Source organism: Mastigoproctus giganteus, chromosome 3 (assembly GCF_048544385.1).
Source record: "Mastigoproctus giganteus isolate SK-2022 chromosome 3, ASM4854438v1, whole genome shotgun sequence".
NCBI classification, from domain to species: Eukaryota; Metazoa; Arthropoda; class Arachnida; order Uropygi; family Thelyphonidae; genus Mastigoproctus; species Mastigoproctus giganteus.
Window position 1 is genome coordinate 217,995,209 of NC_143577.1, and position 20,473 is coordinate 218,015,681.

General features: G+C 37.5%; 1 long non-coding RNA gene across 1 annotated transcript in view; it reads left to right on the plus strand.

Annotated features, from left to right (window-relative positions):
• LOC150088724 (uncharacterized) overlaps nucleotides 1-20,473 on the plus strand; it is a 43,808-nt gene that overhangs the window by 6,243 nt on the left and 17,092 nt on the right. Inside the window, exon 2 of the long non-coding RNA XR_016546805.1 lies at nucleotides 15,468-15,603. This is a non-coding gene — a long non-coding RNA (uncharacterized LOC150088724). The remainder of the gene's footprint in view (nucleotides 1-15,467; nucleotides 15,604-20,473) is intronic.

Genomic DNA, 20,473 nt, shown 5'->3' on the forward strand with positions numbered 1-20,473 from the left:
TGTCTATCCTTTCTGTAGACATTGTACTCCCCAAATTCCAGTTCTGCATTCCTTATATCTGTGTGACACCACGTCTCTGAAATCCCCACAATATCTGCCTTTGATGTTTTGAGCAATACCTCAAATTCATCAAATTTATTTTTTTTATTTATTTATAAGTAAATACCTGACTGCACAATAGTGAATTTATAAGTAAATACCTGACCGCACAATAGTGAAACTGCACAAATCGAGGGATGACTGTACATAGAACTATAAACTCATTCACATGACAAATCAAGGATTTTCAACAGTAAGGGCAATTCTTCAAAAATTGAAATGCAAAAAATATTTAATGGAAGTGCTACAAGTTTAAGAAAGATTATAGAAAGACTAGGATAGGTGAACATGTGAGGCCAATCGTGATGATCCATTCGATTTTTTATTTCTAAAGCTTTGTGCTTTGGTCAACATTTCATATTTTTATAAACCATATAGTTGACATTATTAAAATCTGCTTATTGAACAGACACTTGATGTAAAGTTGACAGTTTTAAGTTAAATGAACTAAATAATGAGCTCTGTTTTGCTCTGCTATACAAAAAGAAGTGGGTGCCTCCATAGACAGGTGGGCAGGAGCAGCAGTGTGTAGCACACGCTTCTTGATTAGACTGGGGTTCGAGCCCATGACCACCAAATACGGAGAAAGGTCAGGGAATGACCACCGCATATCCCCGGAGCAATATGGCCTTAGTTACTAATACTCCTAAAAATCAAACAACAACAACAAACAAAAAGAGGCATTTTCCAAAATAAGCACAAGCATTTTATTAAACTCTTGTACCATTGAAGTTTTTTCTCAGAATTTTTACTTTGGTTTTTAATATATTGACTTAAATTTATTGAATTATTTAAATAACATAAGTTTCAATAACATTAATAAATTTAGAGAAATTTGATTTCCTCATAGTCAGCTGAAATCATTATTAGAGTGAAAATGCAAATACTCTTGTAACACAAATTAAGCAAATAGCAGAAATGAGAAATACATCCTCCTCTAAAGTAATAATGGGAAGGAGCCAAGTCACGTCCATCACACATATCTTTGTTTACACACTTCATGAGACCTGTACATAAATTTTTGTTTAAAAATTAATTTGTTCTTATTTTGACTTGGTTGCCCAACATTGGCATGAAATTATTGTAAAAATTTAAATAAGAATTTAAAAAAAAATATATTTTTTTTTGATGTAATACTATCTTCTACATCTGTTTATATAACATTTGATTCAGCATCATTAACTTTTGGATCTGAATTCAAGAGAATTTCAGAATTTGTAAGGTAAAATCAGACAACAGCAACTGACAGGCATGATTTGTGTAATTTTATATACAACCTGTTGATCTGACAGACTCATATTGGGTAAAAACAATAGGTGGAATAGGACCAGGGTATACGCAGATGAGCCAAAACATTATGACCACCTACCTAATATGAAGTTGGTCCTCCCCATGCAGCCAAAACAGCTCGCACTCGGCGAGGCGTGGACACTACAAGATTTCTAAATGTGTCTTGTGGTATCTGGTACCAACGCATAACCAGCAGAACCTTTAACTCCTGTAAGGTCTATGGTTGAGATACAGCAGATCGGAGTTGCTGTTCCAACACAAACCACAGATGCTCGATGGGATTGATGTCTAGGGAATTTGGAGGCCAGGGCAATACCTGGAAGTCTTCCTCATTTTCCGCAAACCAGTCTCGAACAATCCAGGTGGTGTGGCATGGCGCATTATCCTGCTGAAAGACAGCACCACCAGAGGGGAAGACCATTGCCATGAAAGGGTGTACCTAGTCAGCAGTGATGTTTAGGTAAGTGGTAGATGTCTGAGTGCCCGGCACATGGATGACTGGACCCAGGGTATCCCAGCAGAATATCACCCAAAGCACGACACTGCTGCCACCAGCTTGTTTTTGTCCCACGGTGCATCCAGGTGCCATTACTTCCCCGGGTAAACAATGCACACATACCCAGCCGTCCACATGGTGCAACAGGAAACATGATTCATCGGACCAGATGACCTTCTTCCAATCACTCAAGGTCCAGTTTCGAAGCTCGCGTGCCTATTGTAGCCACTGTCGCTTGTGAATCATGATTAGCATGGGCACTCAGAGCGGCCTGCGCCTACACAGCCCTATTTTCAGCAGAGTTCGATGTACTGTGTGTTGTGACACATTACTCCCATCACCAGCATTCCAATTACCGGCAAGTTGTGCCACAGTCGCCCTTCTGTTGCCGCATACCATCCAGGAGAGCATTCGCTCACTCAAGCATTGATGAGCCGTGGTCGTCCAACACCTCGCCGGCAGTTCATGAGTTTTCCCTCCTTTAACCACTCTCACTAGGTACTAACCACAGCTGACTGTGAACACCCCACCAGCCGTGCCGTTTTGGATATGCTCTGACCCAGTCGTCTGGCCATTGTCATTGTCTGGCCAATTTGGCCTTTGTTAAACTTGCTTAAGTTCACTGCCTTTCCCATCTAAAGATCAAGAGTTACACTGATTAACTTATTGTTGTACACATTAGCACTAATGATATTAAGAGTAGGAGATCTGAGGACTTACTTAACAAGTACAGGGCAGTGTTGGCAAAAAGTTTAGTTAGGATTAATTTTGAAAGTGTCTGCAACTCTGCCCAAACACAACAGAGAGAGAGAGAGAGAGAGAGAGAGAGAGAGAGAGAGAGAGAGAGAGCATGTTGATAGCCTTTTCAATCAATTCAGCCCTGGAGAGATTGTGCAAGGTTCATTGAGTAGAATTGTTCTCAGCATAGTCTGTGCTGTAAAGTAAAATCAGAAGATACTGATTTTACTTTTTTGTGGCACTCTTGCCCAGTCGAACACAAAACTTGATGTTTTCTCTTTGTGTCATTGTCCCTCCCCAACACAGACACAGAAGTGATGTGCAGTTCGGCTCACACTACATTTTTAAATGGCAGCAATTTCCACTGACCACGACTGTGGTGCTTGAGGAACAATCTCTCTTTCATTCCATGTTTATTTCTAGGAGATGGCAACACCAGCACTCATCTCGTAACATCAGTCTTGTTTTCCAAATTCTGCGCTGTCTGTCTGTTTGTTTGTTATACTCATCACAGTCATGATAAGTATGACGAATTTCTTATAACACATTTTTCCAATGCTTAAGTCATACTAAATTGACTCAACATCACACTGACCACCCATATTGATTGGATGCACTCCCTCGATTTAATATGCTTCTTAACTAAAAGCATAACAGCATCCATCCCTCCCGTCTGTCCTTTCTGTACACATTATATCCCCCATATTCAAATTCTGCATCCTTTATGTCTAAATGACACCATGTCTCCGGTATCCCTACAATTTCTGCATTTGATGACTTAATCACTACTTCAAATTAACCAAATTTATTTACCATTCTCTTATCATTAGTGTACATGCAAGTATACATGTGCTTGTTCTTATTCTTAGTTACCTGTCACAGCCCATGTATTTACTTGTTCTATGATGACCCACAGCAGGACTTGAAATCTCTGACACCTTGCTTTCCAGGCTGCTGAATGTTCCAATAGCATTGCAAGAATTACTTTCACCTCTGCCTGTGGCAATAGTTAATCTATTAGTCTGGGTTACCCTCTCAAGTTATCAGTTTTCTGACCAACTGAACACTACCTTGATAGCATTAGCAAATATTCTTGCACCTCTTCCATTTAAGTATATCCCATCCCAAGGTTAGTATACTCATATGTGGGTTCATTATTTTTTTATAGCATCAGTTTTGTTTTCCAGTTGCCATACTGTGTATATGGAGAAATGGAATATGCCAGTAAATAAGAATGTCTTATAATGGAGATTCTGTATTGATTTAGCTTATGAGTTGGTCACTCACACACTAGCAAGACATGGATTTATTGGATGACTGTTTTCTACAGCAGCATGTCAGAGAGGAAACAAGAGGAAGAAACATTACTCTTTAGTGTTGATCGAGAGTATTTTCACCTTTGGGGAGGGGGGGATGTAAACTTTGGTGGTATATGTAACATATGTATATTTTTTGTTATTATTTAATACTTATAACATTATGTATATTTATGAATAATATAGTAAGAGAATATGAGAAAACAAAATAGGAAAGAAAAGAAATATTTATTATTTAACATTTAAACACTAATAGTAAACAGTCAGTTCACAAAAACCACATTAATGACAATAATCATAGTTTAATAATATCAAAATCACAGATTAAAATTCACAAAAAATCATACAAATTATAATGAAATGTTTAAATGTTATAATAATCTTATTCTCTGCTTTTTCTTTGCATATGTATCAAATCACTTCATTTATTAATTTTTCTGATAATTCTTATCGTATCTTATCTTCTATTCTTATCTTCATGTAAGCTTACAATGTTTCCTGTTTTATTCAGTTTCTCAATTTTATCATCAATTGATTCATTATGCTGAAAGAATGTTCAGCACTAGCAGTTGAAACAGGAATCAGCATGGCTTGATTCATAAGGGCTTTAGCACAATATACCCAATATTTCATTCCAAAATTGAATGTATAAGATTGTTGTTAAATTAGTCTTCTGTTTTTGTTACGTATTTAAATGAGTGAATGTCATTCCACAAAGGATCAAAATTCAAGTTTAGACAAGACAAGATTATTTTTATGCCATCTTCTGTTAGTTTGCAGAAAGATTTCAGTGATTCAAACTGTGTGGTAATGTTGATGATTGACATTGCTTTGCCATTAAAATGATCTTTCATTTGACCGACCACAGTATCGACAAATTTTTTTGCTGTTTTGTAACCTTTACTAAAGTCTTTGTTTAGAACAATTGGTTGAATATGATGACTAGTTTTGAAGCATTGTATGATAATTTTTACAAATTGTACTTTCTGAATTTTGTTCAATACAACCAAAATATATTTTCTAAATTGTATTGTAGAGTTGATAAGTATCAGTAGTGAAGACAAGTGGAGATCTTTCTTTTGTAAAGCCTTACTCAAATTTGAAACAGCAAGTACAGCTTGTGCAAGATGCAGAGATTAATTAAAAAGCTAGATTTTTCTAATTCCAATGAAATTCTACCTGCTAGTGATGTAAGGTTGTCTCCCTCTTCGTAAATATGTTCACATGTCATCATGACGCTAGTTATAATACAACTTCATTGAATTTATCGATTGGAAATTGTTTAACCAATGAACTTTAATCATTTCAGGAATTTTTAACAGTGGCTCTTCCCGGATAGATTGTACACCATGTAATATTCTCTAAGTTTCGATGATTTATGAAACAAGTTGTAGATGTCTTTTATAATATGTAATGTGTTTGATTGTTGGATATTTCTTTTTTGCACTGGTTAATGCTAATGAAAGTATGTTTGCTCAGCAATGAACGTACCCCTGGTTTTCTCCCCCCCCCCCCATGCATTCAACACAATATGATTACCAGCAGCAATTCTTCATGCATTAAGATTATGCAGGTAAAAAAACTACTGGACGGCAGTGATCACAGTGTACTGATTTGGGATTTACTTAAATACATAACTACTGTCAAGGGTAAAGGAAAGGACTTTTGCCTTCCTAAGGGTGACTACAGTGGTCTCAGACAGCTTTTCAATTCTATATGGAGGACCATCTGATGATGTTACCAACAGCAAATTCTAATTGTGAAGCATTTAATGAAGTAATAGTAGCTATTGGGCTTTTCATACCAAGTAAGAAATATTGCTGCAGGCTTAGACCTAAATGGATGTCAGATAAACTGATAAGACTTGTGGCAGAGAAGAAGAATGCATGGAATGCATATAAATTAATCACTTTTACAAAGGTGATCATCTGGAAATCTTGCCCAGTGTAGTGCCAGTCTACTATACCACGTGGGGGTGGGCCACAACTAAGAAAGAAAAAACTGTGGTGGACCTTGATATGATATCTTGTACTGAATGGTGCCAAGGGAGTTTTAGATAGTTCAAAAAAAAAAAAAAAAAATTCCTGCACCCTGGAAAGGATGCAATATTGCCTCAGCCACACCTGCAGAACTGTTTTCCCCAGACTGATTATTAGTTTTCTATAATTGGATCTTTTTTGAATGTACACATCCGCTTGGCACCACTCTGCAATTCTAGGTTTTCCTAAACTAGTAAAGGATTAGTCACTCCCACAAAATCACTAACTGGTTAGTTCCCTCACCAGTTGTCAAAGTAAAATACTAGAAAAAAAATTATACAAAGTAGACATACTTGGATTCTTGAAACTAATGCTAAATAGCAACCTTTGGACAATTACCTCAATTTATTCAAAACTTTCTGTAGCATAGAACTTTTCATGTTTGTTACAAGAATGTACTTGCACAATATTTTACCCAAAAAGAAGGGGTGCCTTGATGTTTGATACTTAGTTTTACTCTCTTTGCAAGCAAGCTAAACATCACAACACAGTCTGTTCCAAATATTTTAGAATGATGTGTACTGATGATACTATATCATGCCATTCACAGAAATTAATACCATTGAGAGACAGTTCAACCTTCCATAAAATAAGTTAAAGTTGTGGACCTTGTAGAATTACTTTAAAAAATAACCCAATCCCTCTTGCCTGTAATTTCGGTTTTTTGGGTAGGAAACCAAACTTAATTTTGCTATGCACATAATGTATCTTAGTGCTCTCTGCTTGAAGAAATTCAGTATTCTCAGAGCCATCTCTGCTATGATATGGGATGTTGACAGATACACTTTTCGGCATTTATATTTTCATCAGATTATGGTGCCATTGTTTGTGACTTGGCTAGGAAGAGTGTATTCATGAGACTCAATACCATACGGAATAATTTTCTTAGTACTGTTTTAGGGCTCTTTCTAATGTCCCTTGTTCAAAGTCTTCTTATAGAGGCAAATGAACTTTCACTTTTGGAGATTTCTTTTCCTTGGTCGGATTACTGTTTCAAAACTTCTGATGTCAACGTTTGCTCAGATCGTGTCAGTGAAATTATTCTTGCAGGAATGGAATCCTTTATTCCACACTCCACTTTAAAATCTCGCCCTTTATCTAAACCTTGGTTTTCCAATAAATGTGCTAGGGCTGTTCAAGAGAAGAACTTTGCATATCGTAATTGGCTTGTTTCTAATTCTTCAGTGTCATTTTCTGCCTACACCAAAGCTCGCAACAATTGTAAAGCAGTTATTAATCAGTCCAAACTAGAGTTTGAACAGGCTAAGAGTAGAAAACTTGCTTCTTGTCCTAATGTAGCCGAGCATTTTGGTCTCTTGCAAAGCTATTGGCCGCAACTTTTGCCCATCTCTGTCCAAACCAGATGGTTCTGTTGTCACTTCAGCCAAGGATAAAGCTCACCTGCTAGCATCCCATTTTTCTTCCAACTCATGTATTGATGATCTTGGTAAAACACTTCCCACCATTCCCATCACGCTCCATTCAATGCCTCTTGTGGTCTTCCATCAAAAGGATGTCAGAAGGATTTTGACGAATCTTGATGCTAAGAAAGCTCCTGGTCCCAATGGTATTTCTCCACTTGTCCTCAAAAGCTGTGCTCCTGAACTTACTCCTGTTCTTTGCCACCTTTTTTTCACTTTCTTATTCCAAAGGTGTTTTTCCTAAAAAGTTCTCCGCCAACTCTTAAACTACCTAGAAACCTTCCGTCTGATCAATAATCACCAGTATGGATTCCGTCAGTGTCGATCCACTGGTGATATTCTGGCTTATGTTACCCATTTATGGACTAATTCAATGGAAAGGTTTGGTGAAACACAAGTAGTTGCTCTTGACATCTCAAAGGCTTTCGATCATGTTTGGCATAAAGGTCTTCTAAACGAGCTTCCATCTTATAGTTTGCCAACTGTTTTTAGTAATTGGTTATCCAGTTTTCTCTCTGATCGCTCACTGAGGGTGATGGTAGATGGCTCTCTGTCTTCTAACTTCTCCACTAATGCCGGTGTCCCCCAAGGTTTAGACACCTCCGTAGCCAGGTGGGAAGGAGCAGCAGTGCATAGCACACGCTTCTTGATTAGACCGGGGTTCGAGCCCGCCACCACCAAATACGGAGGATGCGGAATGGTCAAGGAATGACCACCGCATATCCCCGGAGCAATATGGCCTTAGTTGCTAATGCTCCTAAAAACTAACTAACCCCCAAGGTTTAGTTCTTTCCCCCACTCTTTTCCTCTTGTATATTAATGACCTTCTTCCATTGACTGGAAATCCTATCCATAGTTTTGCCGATGATAGCACATTGCATTCCACTTTCCATTTTGAGAAACCTTGTCCTGCTCAATCAGCATCAACTTCTTGAAAATCTGCTATCAATTCCTTAAATGCTCATCTTCAGATAATTCTCCAGTGGGGCAAAAACAACTTAGTTGATTTCAATCCTTCTAAAACTCAATCTTGTCTTATATCTCACAAAAAGGATTCTTCTGCTCCTATGCTAATCTTTGGTGACACTCCGATTTCTAAGCAAAATGATATCTCTTTTGGGGATTACCCTGACTTCTAATCTCTCTTGGCACAAGCATGTTACAAATATTGCTTCCTCTGCATCTAAAAACTTGGTTTTCTCTTTCCCTCTCAACGTTACTTTTCTTCCAAGCAGCTGTTCACTCTTTACAAATCGCAAATCCGCCCTACCATGGAATATTGTTCCCACATCTGGGGTGGTTCCCCCTAAACCTCCCTCAGGCGTCTTGATTCCATTCAGAAGAGGGCAATTGGGTTAATTAATGATTCATCTCTAACAGAGTCTCTCCGCTTGCTGTCTCATAGACGTACTGTCTCTGCTGCACGTCTCTTCTACAGATATTTCCATGGGCACTGTTCTTCTGAATTGGCTTCTATAATTCTCGCTCTCTCTTTCAAAACAGTCTGAATATGTGCTGCTATCAGCCAACATCCATTTATTGTCCAACTTCAAACTCACAGAACCAACTTTTCATCTTCCTTGTTACTCATTTAGCTGCCATTTTCTGGAACAACCTTCCTTCCTTCATACGTATTTCCTGAAAATTACAGTCTACAGAAGTTCAAGTCCAATGTCAACAAATATCTTCTTTCATCTTCTCAACCTCCAACCCAAGCATGGTACTAAGTACTATAGGTTGTAATACCGCTCGTGTTTGGGGTTTACATAAAAAAAAAAAAAAAAAAAATACCTGTCATAACACCACCGGTTTACTATACACCGATTTCATGAGTGTGGTATCTGCAGTGGGTAATAAATTATCAACCTCACATTCCATAGTAAAACAAATCCAGTTGTCTTGTCTAAATATTTTGCAGGATGACAGTCATACTGTATTCCAGGTCATGCTGGATCAAAGGTAATGAGAATGTAGATGAAGAAACCAAACACACATCACCTTAATCTTACCAAGTATCTTATACAGATTTCCTGACATGCATCTAATAGATATGTGTCAGGAAATCTGGAAATATTGGGCAGTCACATATGAACAATAAATTATTCCAAATCAAATTTGAACCACAACTATGGAACTCTGGCTTCAGGCAAAATAAACAATAAGTAATATTAGTAAGGTTAGGGCACACACACATCTCACCCACTTATTTCTACCCTTTGGGAATGATCCTCCTCTATGCATGCACTGTTCATCACAACTTACAGTTAGACATATCCTTTTAGACTCTATGTATTATTCCCATATCAGAGACACTGGTTTTTGCTCTCTGGTGCAACTGCAAGAACCTTTGTCACTTATCCGTCTACTGGGAAATGGTTCAAATCTAGATGAGCTTTACCTTAAATAAATCCATCTATATTAACTTTTCTGTCAAGTGAGACTGAATTTCAGTATGCATTTCCTAATATTTGAATAGGTGCACTTGAGGCTAAGTTGTCCTTATGCCTTTAAACATCTATAATACTACCACACACATAACTAGGTTTATTTTGGCTCATGCAATAGAAGGTTAGAATTGTAACTTGTTTCTTGCAGACTTATTGCATTAGCATTAGTAGAGGCATATGATGCAAGAAAGCAAGCTTATTCAGCATCAGCCAAAAAAAAAAACACACACACACACACCACTCCCATGTCACCCCTCCGTTCGTTCGAAATACCTGTCCAATTGAGCCTTAAATTTGATTAGGCTATCAACTTCAACAACAAGTGACGGAAGCCGGTTCCACCAACCAACCACCCGCTGGCCAAAGGCAAATTTCTGCACATCTATCCGACATCCGTCCTTCCTCAATTTGAATTTATGCCCTCTGAGGTGATTATTTTGAGCAAGATGAAGAATCCCATTGGCATTGAGCATGCTCAAACCATTCAAAGCCTTATACACCTCTATCAGATCACCTCGCCGGTGCCTAGTCTCCAGACTCTGTAATTTGCAAAACTTAAGCCTTTCTTCGTAAGAGCAACCCTTTGTTCCATTCACTAATCTTGCTGCCCTTCTCTGTACCCGTTCCAGCAGCCCTACATCCTTCTTGAAATGAGGCCTCCAGACCTGTATACAGTACTCAAGATGTGGCCTAACTATTGCCTTATACAAGGGAATAATCACCTCCTTATCCCTGCTAGAGAAATTCCTGTATATCATTGACAAGACACCATGAGCTACTCTTGCAGCTCGTCTGCACTGCTCAGAGAACTTCATATCTGCCTGCACAATTACCCCCAGGTCCTTTTCATTCTCCACCACTGTCAGTGTAGTACCGCAGAGTTGATATATTGCTCTGGGGTTACTGTTTCCCATATGTAGTACTTTACATTTGTCAATGTTAAACTTCATTTGCCACCTCTGAGCCCATCTGTTCAACCTTTCCAGATCCTGTTGCAGCAGCATAGCGTCAGTAGTGTCCTTAACAACCCTGCCAACCTTTGTATCATCTGCAAACTTGGACATTAAACTTGATATCCCATCATCAATATCATTCATAAACACCGAAAACAACAACGGACCCAACACGGAACCCTGAGGAACTCCACTAATAACATTAGTCCACGTTGAGCAGTGTCCATTGATTACCACTCTCTGTCTTCTGCCACTCAACCATCCCCTTATCCATAGCAGCAATTTGCCTCCAATGCCACACTGCTCCAATATGTGCAGCAGTCTTCCATGTGCAACAGTATCAAAAGCCTTTCTAAGATCCAAATATATAATATCAAAGTTATTCCCTGCATCCAGTTCTTTTGTGACTACATCATAGTATCCAATCAAATTGGTCAGGCAAGACCTGCCCTTAACAAAACCATGCTGCGTCTGAGCTATAACTGAATTCTTGTCTAGATGATCCTGCAGTGCTTCTTTAACCAGTGCCTCCATTAATTTACCTGGAACAGAAGTTAAACTAACAGGTCTATAATTACTTGTGTCAGCCTTTGATCCTCCTTTGTGAATTGGGGTTACATTTGCACATCTCCAGTCTATGGGTACCTCCCCTGAGTCCAAAGAAGCTCTCATAATTATGGCTAGGGGTTTGCTTACTTCCTTTGCTGCCTCCTTTAATATAACTGGATAGATTCCATCCACCCCAGGTGTTTTTTTTATGTTTATCCTCAACAATCTCTCCTCCACTTTCCTCTCAGTTATTACAAAATCATCCAGCTCACTGCCAATGTTTACTTTACCTACATCATTCTCCTTCCTGTATAACTCCTCATGCGTGAATGTAGATGCAAAATACTCGTTTAGATTGTTAGCCACCTGAGCAGGATCCTCAACTGTTGAACCATCAATATCCAGTGGACCAATCTGATTCATCCCTTTCCTTCTTGAGTTTAAATAGGTAAAGAACTCTTTTCTGTTTTTCTTTGCATCCTTTGCCAAGGATTTTTCGTAGTCTGCCTTTGCCTGCCTAATCTCCTTTGTGACTTGGTTACAGACCAACTTATATCTGTCATAGGCTTCCATGTCACCCATTAATTTGTATGTATCCCATGCATTTTTCTTCTCTGCCACATGTCTCATTAGTTCATCTGACAACCATTTAGGCCTAAACCTTGAACGATATTTCTTAGTTGGTATGTAAAACTGGTAGCCTCCAAGAATAGTTCCTTGAATGCTTCCCATTTTGAGTTTGCTGTTGGTAACATCATCAGTTGGTCCCACTGTATAGAATTTAAATACTGTCTCAGACCATCATAGTCACCTTTACAAAAACAAAAACCCTTCCCTTTACCTCTGATGGTAGTTACCTCCTTGAGTAAATCCCACTTCAACACACTGTGATCACTTCCACCTAGTGGTTCATTTATCTGCAGATTCTTAATGCATGAAGAATCACTACTGATAATCAGATCAAGAGTATTGCTCCCTCTTGTTGCCTCACGAACATGCTGATGTAGAAAGCAATCATCCAATAAATCCACAAAAGCCTTGCTAGTGTGCGAGTGACCAATCCACAAATTCCAGTCAATATCTGGGAAATTAAAATCCCCCATTATAAGACTCTCTGATTTACTGGCCCACTCTATTTCCCTGTACAATATCTTATTATACTCATCAGAGTCATTAGGCCTATAGCACACTCCTACTCTCAATTTTGATTTCCCTATGCTTATGTCACACCAAACTGACTCGACACTGCCCTGTCCATCGATGTCGACTGGCTTCACTTCCTTGGACTGTATGTGTTTCTTAACTAATAGCATAACCCCTCCTCCCCTCCTGTCCTGTCTATCCTTTCTATACACATTGTATTCCCCAAATTCCAGTTCCGCATTCCTTATATCTGTGTGACACCACGTCTCTGATATCCCAACAATATCTGCCTTTGATGTTTTGAGCAATACCTCAAATTCATCAAATTTATTTACCAAACTCCTAGCATTGGTGTACACGCAGGTATACATGCACCTGTTTCTATTCCTAGCTACCCTAACACAACCCATGTGTTTACTTGTACTGCAATGACTCCCAGCAGTCTCTGAAATATCCTGCATCTTGTTTTTCAGGCTTCTGCTCATTTCAATAGAAGCAGTGCAAGAATCACTTACACCTCTGCCAGTGGCTACTGTTAATCTATTAGTCCTTGTATCCCCCCCCAACTAGCAGTTTTCCGACCCACCTAACACTGCCTCGACAGCATCAGCAAAAATTCTTGCACCCTTTCTATTTAAGTGTATCCCATCCCTGTAGAAGCAATCTCTCCTGTTAACAAGTACAGTCCAGGCTGAAAAAAATTCTACCCCTTGAGCCTTGCACAATCCCTCCAGGGCCGAATTGATCGACAAGGCTCTCATCATATACTCCCTCCTATCGTGTCTGGGCAGAATTGCAGACACTTTCAAATTCAACCCTAATTCACGGCTTTTTTTCAACAGTGACCTGTACTTGCTAAGTAATTCCGCTGGTCTCCTACTCTTAATATCATTAGTAATGATCTCAATGTGAGGTAGGACTGTAGTGCATTTTCTTATGTCAATTCTCAATGAAAGTCATAGGCCATACCATGAAAAACAGCCTCACACCATAACTTCACCGTCTCCAAGCTTCATTGTTTCACAGTGCATTCCAGCAGTAGATGTTCTCCAGACATCTTCTTCACCCATACACGCCTATCTGATCAGAATAGGATGTGATAAGATTAGTCACTCCATGGAACCAGTTTTCACTACTCTATGTATCAGTTATTGTGTTGTTATGTGTGGCTCATTCATTGCATCATACAAGGCAAGACTGCTGATTGCAATTGGTGATGTTTGGGTTACATGCTGCTCTCTCCATTGAAAACAGATGGCGGAGCTCTGTATGTTGTGATGCCTTAAACTCCTGGTTGCTGCTTTACAGGGATGTCTGACAGAATTGTACGACTAATCTTCTAAGTACTTTCTGGTCACACATTGAGTTTCTGTAGTCTTCCTGGGCATTGCTAGATGGTGGTAGTATTGTCACACTTCCTTTCACAATAACACTTTGGTTGGTGTAGGCTGTTCAGCAGTTGCACAGATGGACAATCTAGCAATGTGATGTCTGACAGTAAGAAAACTCTGCTTGGCTCTATGTGCCATGATAAGAACAACTAATTTACATAGCTCACACACCTTCCTTCCTTCCTTCAAGGCGCCTCCGTAGCCAGGTGGGAAGGAGCAGCAGTGCGTAGCACACGCTTCTTGATTAGACCGGGGTTCGAGCCCGTCACCACCAAATACGGAGGATGCGGAAAGGTCATTCAGGGAATGACCACCGCATATCCCGGAGCAATATGGCCTTAGTTGCTAATGCTCCTAAAAACCAAATAACAACAACAACAACAACTTCCTTCCTTCCTTCCTTCCTTATATACTGGGCTGAATGTGTTTATCTAAAAAGGTCCAGTGGTTTGTGAAAACAGGAGTTTCTGGATACATATTCTGATTGGATGGATGTCAAAGGATGTATATAAGATTTTATTATCGATTTCCACATTAAACTTTCTTGCATTCCAAGGAATTCTCCAGTTCCTACAATTCACAATGAACACAGTGAGAATGTTATGTGGAATGATTAACTATCTCAGTGATGCAAACACCTCCACTTAACATGGTGGCATCATTGTTATCTCCTATTAGAGCACAGTGGCATTAACAATTGTTGCCTGTTTGGGAAAGGCTAAGTTTGATTTTCATTGCTGAAGAATGTCTGACAGCCTTTCAATGCAGAACAAAGTAAGTTGATATTAGGAAAAGACATCTCCCCCCCCCCAACCCTCCTTTCCTCATTTTCCCTCTTTTTTTGGGAGATATCCTCCACTACAGTTTTTATCTCCTGTCTAACCACGAAATAGTGCTTAATGCTTGGTAATCCTTCAACTCATTATTCAACTTGTATAATTCCATACAGTCTGAAGCACGTTGTTCATTTTACATAAGAATAGAAATGAGATAAGAGAAAAACATGTGGCTGCATAGAGAAACACATGAGGATATTTATTCTTAACAAGAATAAATATCCTCATGGAACTAAGGCTAATTTACATGAATTGATTTTGGGGGAGGGGAAGATTATTATTAACATCTGACATTTTGGAAAAATCCTTCCTCCCTTCTTCTGAGGTTAGAGGAATTAGGGGAATGCCTGTTGGCTGTAACTGACTACCAAAATGCTAATGATAAGATTAGAACATCAACAGTTAGTGCAGGTGGAAAGCCTTTCCCCAAATCAGTTCATATAAATTAACCTTAGTTCAGAATAAAATCCTTGCATATTTCTCAAAACACAGGCATTTGTTTTCTCTTATACTATAACTTCATTCTCTTATTAAGATTTTATGAAATACAATAAATCAAACTATAATACCATTTTATTACAGATTAGTGCAAATTGAACCATTACAGTTTTAGCTGTTCATATGCATTGTTTATATGAACTTGTATTAATTTATAATCTTTTATTTAAAAGAAAAAAGAAATTGTATGTAACAGAAATAGTAATTTTTTTTTTTTTTTTTTGAACATCCTATATGTCATCTAATTTCAGGCTGCTAAAAATCCTCCAAATTCTATTTTTGTAAGTACTTTTGTATGTGGTGTAGTAGCTGCTATTATGTGGATTGCTCTTCAAATTGCTGTTTGGTATGCTCGGAAGAATTTCAGAAAAGGACTTAAAACAAAAAGTGAGATTGTTTTTATTGTTTAAAAATAATTAATTTGGGTAATTAATGAATATAGTTAAAAATATTTAATAATGAAATCATGAAAAAAGACATGTAGTACATTCAATGTACTACATGTACATTGAAGTACTTTTATTTGTGTGGTGATGATGAAATGATGTTTATAATTGTAGCAAGTATTCATTAGGCATATCCCTAAACCATGGTTTTCAACCGGGGTGCCGCAGCAACATTCCAGGGGTGCCACATAATTTAGGTTTAAGTTACTTTGAACTTATTTTTTTAAAATTTATATATTTATTTATAATTTGTGGCGCCCCTACTCAATTTTCTTCCCGTTAGATCCGATTCTCTCTGTATATATACTGTGTGTGTGTGTGTGTGTGTGTGTGTGTGTGTGTGTGTGTGTGTGTGTTATAATATAAAAATTTCCACTGTTTTTAACTCATTGGTACTATATTTGATATTATATATACAGTCCATTCCGGTTATTTGGGACACACATCGGGACTAGTGCATTTTGGCCCGAGGTTATAATTTGTATTATGAATTGTAATTTTGTTTATAGCTGTATTATTGTAATAACTATCATATAACATATACAGTGGATTCCAATTATTTGGGCCACCAGTTAATCGGGGCAGCCATTTATTTGGGGCAAATCTTAAAAAACAGAAACCAATCGAGAAAATAGCCAGGGTTTACTTCGCTTAATTGGGACAGCATGCCGTTTAATCGGGGTAGGAGACTGCAGCACTGGAGATTTCCCTACGATTGTCTCCGACGGTACCACGTGGTTCGGTCAAAATTCTGGAGGTCACAACCAAAAAACAATAAAAACAATTAGCAGTCACCTGTTTATTGGGCTTTTCTGTTAGTGAAATCTATCATAAACAGACAGTAAACTCGATTTTACTGAATTTGCGATAATACCGACAGCTGGAATTCTGTGGATTATTATGGTGAAATGTGTTTACACTTCCATGAAATCTTCAATCATATAAAAAAAATTAATTTTCGGCTCTTCTCTTCATTCCTATTTTTAAAGCTTTGTAACTTGTTACACCCTTCTCACTTGCGCGTATTGTGTTACTTGCAATTTGTGTGTGCCGTGTTCTTTGTTACTGATTGCTTATCTTTTTACTGTTTTAAATTTTAACCCCCCCCACCCACAAATGTCAGTGAACAGAAATGTCAACTAGTTCGTATGAACATATTACAGTACGTATTAATTATTCCGATTATCACGTATATTCTTACGATTTTCCTGTATCATTTAATTTTTTAATTGGTAAGGTAATAAAGGGTAAATTTATGCTTAATATATCTTTGCTTTTATAGCCTGTGGATAATATTCCTCCTATTTTTGCTAATTAGAATCGCTTTTAATAGAATTAAAATTCAATTCACAAACGTGATCACAACGACCGCCGCTTACTGCACATCGTATAGTGAACGGTACTTTACTATGTTGAGTTCATCGTAACGTGATTTGATTGTACAGTGAAACTATGTAGGCGCCTCCGTAGCCAGGTGGGGAGCAGCAGTGCTTAGCACACGCTTCTTGATTAGACCGGGGTTCGAGCCTGTCACCACCAAATACGGAGGATGCGGAAAGGTCAGGGAATGACCACCGCATATCCTGGAGCAATATGGCCTTAGTTGCTAATGCTCCTAAAAACCAAATAAACAAACTATTTATGTGAAACTTCTGATAATTGGGGCAGCCGCTTAATTGGGCCAAAATGCACTAGTCCCGATGTGTCCCAAATAACCGGAATCGACTATATATAATATCAAATATAGTACCAATGAGTTAAAAGCAGTGGAAATTTTTATATTATAACATGCATATATATATATATATATATATATATATATATATATATATATATATACACACACACGTAGTATATATATACAGAGAGAATCGGATCTAACGGGAAGAAAATTGAGTAGGGGTGCCACAAAATAAAATAAATTACTTAGGGGGTGCCATTATTAAAAAAAGGTTGAAAACCACTGCCCTAAACAGACACACTTGTTTGCATTGGTCTGTTTATCTATCCATTTATTTTCGTCAGAATTGATGAGTCTGAGGATTGGGTGAGCCTCACAGTGATGTTCAATTGTTGACAGTTCCCAATACCTTAACAAGTTTAGACTTAGACTTAAGAGGTTTTGTCTTAATTCTTCTTTAAAACCTTTCTTCAAATGTTATTATATTTTTAAGTATAAGTTGTTCATTGGATGATTATTAAAAAAAAAACAATAAATGATATGATTTAAGCTCTCTGTCCCATTACTTTCAAGGCTTATATTTCAGTCATGTGCATAAGATTAATAAATAATTAGTAAATAAACATAAATATACAGGAATATTGTCATTAGAGATGGTGATAATTATCCCACTGACAAATCAGTGGTCAGATAGCATCTCTATACTTGCCAGATTTTAGAAAACAAAATATGTAAAATTTTTAATAAGAGATTAGCATCCACCTAACATAAATTGGAAAAGTTTTGCAAAAAAGCACTTTTTAATGAGAACTACAGCATATGCTTTAACACAATTTAAATCTAATATTGTCAGGTTTTATTATTATTATTATTATTAGCCATATGGTGCAATGAAGCCTGCGGCTTATGCTGCATCAGCCAAAAAAATTCCCAAGTTACCCTGTGAGAGAGAGAGAGAGAGAGAGAGAGAGAGAGAGAGAAGGGAATCACCAAGAAAGAGAAGAATGATGATATCGAGCTTAGAACCCTAGGTGTGCCAAACCCATACTCACCTGATGTGAGCCCCCCTTTTGTTAATTATATTAGCACAGGAAGTTCTCATTATTTGTAGTAGTTACGTTCTTCCTAGAACTCTAACGAACAATGGCCCGCTCAATCTCCATATGTATTGACTTGCATATTACATGTATTGCAGAAAAGATATGTTCCAAAAGCAAAATACAATACAGCAGGCCCTCATTATAATGCGGTTCGCTTTACGCTGTTCTTATATTATAACCTGTATCTGACTATAACGCTGTCACAAATTACTATAACGCCCTTTTACAGATTGTGTTTTTGGCATATTTAACAAAACCGTTTCATTTGATGGAGTGGAGTCAAAAGCTTGAAAATGAATAGCAAAACAGCATTAAAATGTGTCCCATGCCGACTTGAGAAATTTTCCCACGCTCAGTGAAATTTTCTTGCATGCTAATTTACTTGCAGTACAGTGACTTGTTACGTAGTTCCGAGATCAACATTTTAAAAAATGATCAAGTATATTTCTTGTCATATTTGCGTTATATGCATTTATCCGAAGTCTAGTCATCACTCAGTATAGTATGAGACATTGTGTGTAATGGACAGTTCACTCGAACGTTGTGTCATAATTAATGCAACCAGCGCAGTTACATTTTCAAAGAGTTAATAATGGCGGATAAGAATAAAAAAAAGCAACGTCTGGACGCAGTACGAAGACTACAAATGTAAGAAAAAGATTGAATTTGAAAATTAAATTAGACATTTTGAAGCGAATTGATTGCGGTCAACGACAAGCAGATGTGTGCCATAATTTAGAACTGGCAAGTTTAACTGTAAGAGCAATTATAAAAAATAAAGAATTAATTTTTGCAGCGGGAAAGACAGCTGTTCCACTGCAAGCAACTAGGGCTAGGCTGGCTATTAGGATTAAAATGGATAGACTTGAACTAATTTTATTGAAGATAATATCCAATGCAGAATTCAGTTAAGTTAAATATTATAAAAAGAGAGAGAGAGAGAGAGAGAGAGATTAGCCCCATATAATGATCTGAAGAAAACTCACCTAAATTAAAAAAAAAAAAAAAAAAAACTGGAGCCATTTAAAACTAGTAAGGGCTGGTTGGATAGATTTAAAATCCAGGGATAAACCGCAAGTACAGATCAAGGAGCTGAAACTTTCAAAAAAGAACTTTTTGAAATTATTGAAGAGGGTTATTATGTGTTATACTTCTCAACAAGTTTTTAACGCAGATGAAGCAGGACGTTTTTGGAAACAAATGCCTAAAAGAAGTTTCATATTGAAAGAATAAAAAAACATGCCTGGCTTTAAAGCGGCACAGGATCGATTGACTTTATTGTTGGGTGGTAACGCTGCGGAGGATTTAAAATTAAAACCCGTTTTAGTTTATCAGGAAGAGGGCCAAAGTATAACCCAAAATTGACACATTTTTCATGATTAAATTCATCAATTAAATTAAATCAATTGAAATCAATTTAGATCAGTTAAATTCATGATTTTAATTGGAATTTTAAGTTTAATTCTGATACTAACTAATTACCACATAATTATATATGTATGTAACAGAATATTTTATATGTACAAATATTTGAATATTAAATATTTTGACTGATATTTGTGCATCTTTTCACTACCTTTTATTATTGATTAGGAAATATCCTATGGCACCGACCGCAACTCACAAATACATATGTTACCTTATGGGAATGCGGCGCTTGCGTAGCACAGATTCACTTAGTGCTCTGTTTTTCCGGAACAAATTATCAGCGTTAAGCGGTGGTCACCTGTATATTATTTATGTGCATAAAAAGCACAGGTGGTCTTTAAAGATCACTTTTTTAAAACTCGCATTTATAAAAATATTAAATAGAAGAACAATTGATAGCTCAACTCCCTCCTCCTCGCATGTGCATGTTTCCCTTTCTTCCACAAGTTGTTATCTTCAGTTTTCAACTGTTTTTCTCCTTTGTATAAATTCCATGCAAATCAGAGCCTGCTTAAAGGGTTGTGGCATTCTGACTCAACTTGTTTTGGTGTCCACAGCCCCATCCCATTCATATAAGCTAAAAAAGGTTTTTCAGTTAAAAA